Source organism: Mustela erminea, chromosome 4 (assembly GCF_009829155.1).
Source record: "Mustela erminea isolate mMusErm1 chromosome 4, mMusErm1.Pri, whole genome shotgun sequence".
Taxonomy (NCBI): Eukaryota; Metazoa; Chordata; class Mammalia; order Carnivora; family Mustelidae; genus Mustela; species Mustela erminea.
In genome coordinates, this window is record NC_045617.1 from 138,075,286 (window position 1) to 138,083,616 (window position 8,331).

Below are 8,331 nucleotides of genomic sequence, written 5' to 3' on the forward strand. Positions count from 1 at the left end.
CATGTGTATGTACGTTTCTCTACCAGAGAAACTGACTATTATGTTGAGTCAGATTCCGTGGCATTACGTACGAAATGAGATGCCTGTTTCATCTGCTATGCATTGGGACTGACCATCCTGAACAAAGAAATTGGCCTTTTCTGAATTCCGATATACTTAGAGAGAAATGGAGATAAATATTTAACCACCCTTCCCTGTGCCGTTATGGATCTGGGTGGGATTTGTGAGCTGGCTAATTGAACACTGAATGTGTAAGTTCAGCACTCATCTCCCAGCAACAGAAGAGGTTGAAGTTAGTACAGAAAGAACATTTTTTTCGTCACCTGAAACGTAAAACAAAACAAAAATCGGCTAAGACTGTTTTAAGGGTTAGAAGGAGTGTTGGTACAAATCCACTAATTTTATGATGAACCATTGACATTTGCGCAACTCTGTGCTTATAAAGTTGCATCAGAAACTCGTTAAAAAAAAAAGTGTACATTTTGCTGTTAAAAAGAAATTAGGTACACATATTTCCTAATCCATGGATTTTCTATTCACAGAAGGGGCCAAGTCAGGAAAGAAAAAGTCAGCCATAGAAAGGCATTATGTTAGCCAAATGAACCAAATCAGAAAAGGAGAACACTACTTGTAATTTAACCAGCCAAGTTAAACATGACACTATTACAGCAATCTTTGGGGACCGAGTTAGTAGTAATTGTGCCTTGTTTAACTTGGCCAATTAAGGACCGAACCTTTTTACTAAATTGCCTGTTCCAAAGCAATCACACCTTTGCACTCAGAATTTTTTTCAGCTTGCCATTTTTAATTTAGATATTTTATTGCTTAATGGATGTATGCATACACGGACCTATACCTAAATATTTGCACATAATACAACATTAATATGCATTGGTATTGAGCAGAATAATTGGCTTCTTATTCTAAGAGGCTGTTTAACAGGATCAGGGTCATATATGTTTTTACATGTCCAATAACTCCCAACATCTGAAGAAAATACCTAATCTGTGAAATATATGGCCTAAGGGAAGATTCCTAGAAAATAACTAATGTAACTCGGGAAAGAAAAAATAACCTCAATTAGGGCTCCCATATCGAGAAAAAGTCGAGAAGAGAACCACAGTTTCATGTTTCTATCGACTACAAGGGCATCTTCATTTGTTTTGTCACCACGAGTCAGTTAATATTTACTGAATACTCATTCTGTGCAGAGAACTGCTCTTAACTGGGCCCCGGGTGATTTCAACCAAAGGCCCAGAAATGATCCCTGTTTCAAGAAGCATCTAAGAAGAAAGCAAGAAGACACCCGAGTGGTATGGGGTGTAAATACAAGGGACTAAAAGCCGAAATCAGCTCCTCAACTTTCTACGGTAGGATAAAGGTCTTAGACATAAGCTTGAGCATTAAGACTTACAACTCAGAAAAGGAGAAAAGAAAACATTTGGCCACAGGACACAGGCATCTCTCTGTGAACTGAGTCTTATGGCGTTAGTCCACAAAAAGGGCATCTGGCAGAGTCCAGGAGAGTGAGCACTGGATAGAAGGGTAAGAGGCCTTACAACTAGAGGAAAAGAATGAAATTTATGTTGGTAGAAGAAAAACAACAACAACAACACAGGAGACGCTGTAAACTAAAGGAAATCTATGTTTCTAATACCTTTAGGCATTAAGGGCAGATGTGTCTTTTATGTGAAGCGAGGATCTGTATACATAGGCTACAGTAGACTTCCATTTTCAAGATCTAAGGACATTTCCTGCCTAAAGAAAAGGGCACTTGCTTAAGAATTTTGATACCATGTTGTGTGAATTATGGTTAATTTTTAAAATCAACTTTCTTGCACACACACTCCATTCTTCGCGAAGACAGAAACCTTAGCACTGTCTTGTGTTCTGACCGGTGCAAAGACTTGGTGACAGAGGCAGGTCATCTGAGTGGAGGGTGAGGTTATGGCCAAAAGGAAGTGAAATCTCTTGACCTGAGGCAGTGTGATGGGTGTGGTGGCATGTGGTGGAATCACCAGACCCTCAGCACCCTGGTCTCTCGTCGCGTGAGACATTCCACAGAAGGGGTAGCATGGAGGAGGAGGGCATGAGTCCGATGAAAAAATGCTTAAAAGAGAATTAACTTTGTGACCAGTGAGGGAGAGACATGCAGAAAGGAAAAGACAGTGTCACATAAAGGGCTGTGTAAATGGTGTCGAATGAACACAAATTCTGTTCTCTAAGTCTTTGCCTTCCATTAAGTATATGAGTGTAGACATCATGTCTTTTCATTCTGGTGATTTTTATTGACATCTTGGGGCCTTGCTGGGATGGAGGGTCTGATCCTCCCAGCATCGGCCAATTCCTGCAGATAGTAAACAACTTACCCACAAGCAAGCACACCTTGTGTGTGCAAACCAACCAGCCCAGAGCCCACACCGCCACCCATGTCCTCTATGGAGCAGTCACACTCCAAGCCACCATCTGCTTCCCCTTGCCTTCCTATGATCGGTTCCACGGACTAAATGTTTGTGTCCTCACAAAACTCATCTGTCAAAATTCTAATCCCAATGGGATAGTATCTGGAGGGACTTAATGAGGTCATAAGGGTGAGGCCCTCATGAATGAGATTAGTGCCCTTCGAAGAAGAGCCAGAGAGCTAGCTTGCTCCCTTTCTGCTCTGTGAGGACACAATGAGAAGTTGCAGTCTTTGCCTGGAAGAGGCTCTCACCAGAACCCAATCCTGCCGGCACCCTGATCCCAGATAGCCAGCCTCCAGGACTGGGAGAAAGTCGTGTTGGTTTTAGCCACCCGGTCTATGGTATCATGTTCTAGCAGCCTAAACTGATGAAGACAGCCGGGTGCCAAAGAGCTGGGGACAGTCCCTCTGCCTCAGAGCTTCAAATGATTCAACATGCTAAACTTGCTCACCCTACCCCACCCATTTCTCCTGGCAGAAACCACAATAAATGTGCATGTCTGCGGTTTCCCTTTATCCTTTCTGTCTCCTGACAGATTTCTGCGGCTTCCTCGGGACCTCTCCTTGTCTCCAGCCTGTGGCACGACATGCCGCCTCCTCCCGGGAACCATAACAAGCTATCTGTCCAAAAGCAAGCATCTCCTGGTCCGCTGGCCTCACCCTATGTGAATAATAGAAACGCTACATTTTAAACAGTGAGTAATATGCAAATGGGAGATGGGAAAAGGCCATAGGGAAAGGGAAACAGAAGAAAGTGAAGTCTCAGTTGAACAGTGCAGCCGGGCACAGTGGGAGACAGAGGCCATGAGGGAGGGTGCCTGGACAGCACAGTCCCAGCTCCAGCTGTTGTGAAGCAAGGACCCAAATGAAAGACATCTGAAAAAAAGAACTAAAGCTGTGTAGGCAAATCTTGCTCTTGTATTTCTTTTCTTGCCTTACAGTCTTCTTGTATGTGATTTCCCAGTAAGCACGTTTGTGTCCCCTAGTCTTATGGTCAGAGAGCTGGCAAGAGTTGGTGCACTTAATTGTCCTGTATTTCAGATATTCCTGGGATTTCTCAGATAAGGAAAGGGCAGTGTGGGCTAGAGAAGGGGGCCCAGGGGAAGAGAGAAGGATATGCCGACCATGAAAACTTCCTGCCACCTGTCACTCTGTTACACTAATGCTGTCATCACCTTCTGAAAAATCACATCCAAGCACGGCTCTATCATATTTTAAACACTTTGATTTCTGCTGCTACAACGTCTGGCGTGCAAGCATGTCCTCAGTGGACTTGGAACCTACTTTTCCGGGACTTTCACCCACTTGACTTACTAAATCTTCAATTTCATGGAATCATTCACCATTTCTTGAACAGATCATGCCTTTTTAACCATGGGAGCATGAACAGAAGACCAGTGGAGGACTAGGAAATTCATCTTATCTTAAAAGATGGACCAAACTCTGTTCACCAAACAGGTAAGGCTGAGAAGAACAGGACTGGAGAACATGGTTTCCTTTCAATGGTGAATCTGTCCACTTACACACTGTTTGCTACAGGGAGACTGGAGATGTAAGAGGAGTCAAGCCTCCCTTCCATGACTTTCTTTTTTTTTTTTTAAGATTTTATTTATTTATTTGACAGACAGAGATCACAAGTAGGCAGAGAGGCAGGCAGAGAGAGGGGAGGAAGGAGGCTCCCTGCTGAGCAGAGAGCCCGATGCGGGACTCGATCCAGGACCCTGGGATCATGACCTGAGCCAAAGGCAGAGGCTTTAACCCGCTGAGCCACCCAGGCGCCTCCCTCCATGCCTTTTATAGCAGGGCTAAGGCACAGGTCAAGGAATGTCAAGCTCTGATTCACCACAAGTAGAGGGCATCTGTAAATACAGTTCTCTTCCTCCAGCCTGAATTCTTGGGAAGGATTGAAGTCCCTCCCTTTCATTCTAAGAGTGAAACACACACACACACACACACACACACACACACACACACACACACACAATGGAGTTTCCCCCTTATCCTTAGCAAGTGAGCTCTTTCTTAAAAAAAAAAAAAAAAAAAAAAATCTCTTTTCCCCATTGCTCACGTCCAGGATGGGAACCATAGTGTGGTTAGCAATAATAAGTTATTATTTAGAGAGGAACAAGTGCATGAGTAGTTGGATCCTAGAAGAAAGGAGAGACTTGGACACCTTTGTAATGAAGACCAAAATATAAGCCATTTTGATAAACACTCTCACATGCCTAAAGTCATGAAATTCTCAAAACAACCCTGGGAATTGGGATTATTCCCATTATTCTCAAAAGAAAACTAAGGATCAGAGAGATCAGATCAACCTCCTGTATGCACATAACTGGTATATGACAGCATCAGGACGGGACCCAAGTCCTTCGTCTCCAAGCAGATGATCCCAGAGCTTCTGGTTAGTTTCACGCACATACTCATCCCGTGCAGACGGGAATATAACTAGGGACAGAAAGAATAGTGGTATGGTTACCAGGTTTTACTCTGCCTAAAAAGGCACTAAAGTTCATATTCAAACATATAAGTAATGTTCATGAAGCAGTAAGAAAAAGACAGAGAATCTAAAAGAATGAGGGACAAAAGTTATAAATACACAATCCGTGAAAGAGAAAGAGCCTCAGTGTTTCTAGGAATCAGAAGACACATATTAAATTGAAGGGATGCCCTGGCATCCAACATGGTAAAACTTCAGGAAGTTTGGTGATATCAAGGGCTGCTGAGGACAGGAGGAGATGACATGGGGACTGTTGTACACACTCCTGATGGGACAGTGATTTGGGGTAGCCACTTAGGAAGGTGGTTGTCAGTTTTTATTAAAGTTTAAGATGCATATTTGGTGTGATTCAACAGTGGTCTGCAAAGTGGATTCTGTGTATCTCAGGGGACACGCATGACTCATTGAGTATTGGCAAAGTAGGATCACTTCTATTTATGTTTAACTTTATGTCATCCTCTATGATTCCCTGTTGAGAGTCTGTTTTGTGGAGAGCCCTAGAGAGCACTGACTAAGTGCCCTTTTAGGGCAAAAGGACTGGTTCCCAGCTGGTTGGAAGGTTGGCTGCCAAAGGCTCATAGCTGAGCACCTGGTGAGGGCCCTCTTCCTTGGGGAGCCACCTTGCCCATTCTGGGCAACCTGTACCTAATGACTGGCCAGGATGGGGGTTGGCCTCATCCCTTGCCTCAATTCTAGATGGTTCTAAAGGGCCATCCCAGCCCCTGAACTCCTGAGGGACCAGCACTCTTTTACAAGTGCATTGTTGTTGGCCTTCTGTCCGCCTGCCCTACTTTCCCTCCTAAAATTCCTGCATGTAAATCTCAGGGCCTCAGTGTCTGTTTCCTGGGGAACTGACCTAAGGGAGTTAGAAAATGCACATACTGGTGTACAAGCACATCCATGTCACTTACAAATATTTAAATGTACATCTAGTTCCAGTACCTGCTCAAAATGTGTTTTACCGATAGGGGTGTCTGACCACAACGTTTAGAGATGAAGGCCCATTGTGGGTTAGGAGTTGAACCTTCAAAACTCATATGTTGAGGGGCACCTGGATGGCTCAGTGGGTTAAGCCTCTGCCTTCGCCTCAGGTCACGATCCCAGGGTCCTGGGATCAAACCCCACATCAGGCTATCTGCTCAATAGGGAGCCTGCTTCCCCCTTCTCTCTGCCTACCTCTCTGCCTACTTGTGATCTCTGTCTGTCAAATAAATAAATAAAATCTTTAAAAAAAAATACAACTCATATGTTGAAATCCTAATCCCCAACCCTTCTGAATACAACCTGTTTGGAAATAAGATCATTTCAGTTGTAATTTGTTAACATGAGGTCACATGGAGTAGGCTGGGCACCTAATCTGAGTGGTGTCCTTATAAAAGGTGCCCACATGGGGAGGCCACCATGTGAAGCCTGGAGTTATCTCCCCACAAGCCAAGGAGCTACCAGCAGCTAGCAGAGAGGCATGGACAAGGTCCTTCTATGTTGCCTTCCACAGAAGCAGGACCCTACTGACCCCTCCATCTTGCATTTCTAACCTCATTAACTGTGAGATGTGACGCTTCTACTGTGTGTGGTTCTTTGCTCGACTAGCACTAGCAAACCAATCGAATGCCTGAAAGAAACAGTCTGAAAGATGTGCTCTTTGCAAATTCAGTCACAAAGCAGAAAAAAAAAAATTACAAGCAATTGAAATATTCACCAGCTGCTAAATAAAGTATAGCATATTCACGTTACGGATACTTAGCCATGGTTTAAAAGAATGAGATGGGCTTCATCACAGTGACACAAAACAGTTGGCAAACGCTCTTACTCAGTCCAAAAAGGATGGAGGAGCTGAATGACATGCCTAGAACAATAGCACTTAATTTATGTTTAAGAAATAGAAGAAGAATACTGCATCCTTTTATAAATGTGTCTTTGAATATGAGTACACAGAAAAAGGACTAGAAGGATATGCTCTTAACTCAATTAATTAAAAAAAATTATTTAGGTGCTTTAGTCCATAAAATGCAGATTCCGAGGGCGCTGTCTCCAGGGATTCTGACTCAGTAGGTCTAGGGTGAAGGCCAGTGATTGTTCATTTTTTTTTTTTTTTGAAAGGTTTTATTTATTTATGTTGAGAGAGAGAAAGAGTGTGAGGGGTATGGGAGAGAGGGAGAGAGGGAGAGAATCTCAAGCAGACTCCTCATTGAGGGCAGAGCCTGACCCGGGGCTGGATCTCAGGACCCTGAGATGGCGACCTGAGCCTAAATCAAAAGTCAGGTGCTTAACCGACTGAGCCACCCAGGCGCCCCGGGATTGTCATTTTTATTATACATACTGAAGTGACATACCAGGCTTTGGGTTACCAGACACTTGAATAAGAATCTAAGAAAATGCAAGCATGCTCATTTGACTAACAAAGCTGATTCTTGAAGCCTTTTCAGTTTTGATTGAGGAGAAAGGAAGAAGAGGCGATGTGGCGTGTATTTCCGCTCTGGGAGAGCGGTCCTGGTCCCGGGGGAGAGGGCGTGGCGAGGGCGCAGCGACTGCCTTCCAGGACCTCAGCGCTAAGGAGCAGCCTCTCCCCCTGCCCATCCCCACGGCTTCCCATATGCTTGGTTCTCCAGTTTTTAACTGTATTTTGAAAATTGAAATAATTTATCCCCAAAATTAAAAATGTTTTTCTTTCCGCTAAAATTTTCTGTGTGACTTGAAAAGGTGGTATATCCAGGCCTCCCTCTCTCTCTCCCCACTCTGCACACCACTCAGGTTACTGTTCCTTGTTCATGTTCCTTGTTCATGTAAGACTTTACACGTACACGATTGTGACAGTTCTAACAGATCATAGGTGTGTGTCTGTGTGGCTTCCACCACTGCCTGCAGCCTCCTTATTGCGGTGAGCAATGGTGTTTGGCACCATATTAAGCACGTAGCTTTCACTTATTCACTCATCCATCCAACCATCCATCCATCCACTCATTCACTCATCCATTCACTCATTCACTCATCCATTCACTCATTCATTCATCCATTCACTCATTCACTCATCCATTCACTCATTCACTCATCCATTCACTCATTCTCTCATTCATTTACTCATCCATCCATCCATCCATTCACTCATTCACTCATCCATTCACTCATTCACTCATCCATTCACTCATTCATTCATCCATTTACTCATTCATTCATCCATTCATTCACTCATTCTCTCATTCATTCACTCATCCATCCAACCATCCATCCATTCACTCATTCATTCATCCATTCCCTCATTCACTCATCCATCCATTCACTCATTCATTCATTCATTCACTCATCCATCCATCCATCCATCCATCCATCTATTCACTCATCCATCCATTCACTCACTCATTCATTCATTCAT

At 43.7% G+C, this 8,331-nt stretch overlaps 1 long non-coding RNA gene across 1 annotated transcript; it reads left to right on the top strand.

Moving 5' to 3' along the window:
- Window positions 1–2,677: 2,677 nt before the first annotated feature.
- On the top strand, window positions 2,678–7,588 carry LOC116587854. The gene is made up of 4 exons (XR_004284680.1): window positions 2,678–2,803; window positions 2,998–3,156; window positions 3,819–3,919; window positions 7,388–7,588. It is a non-coding gene; the product is annotated as an uncharacterized LOC116587854 (long non-coding RNA).
- Window positions 7,589–8,331: the final 743 nt, after the last annotated feature.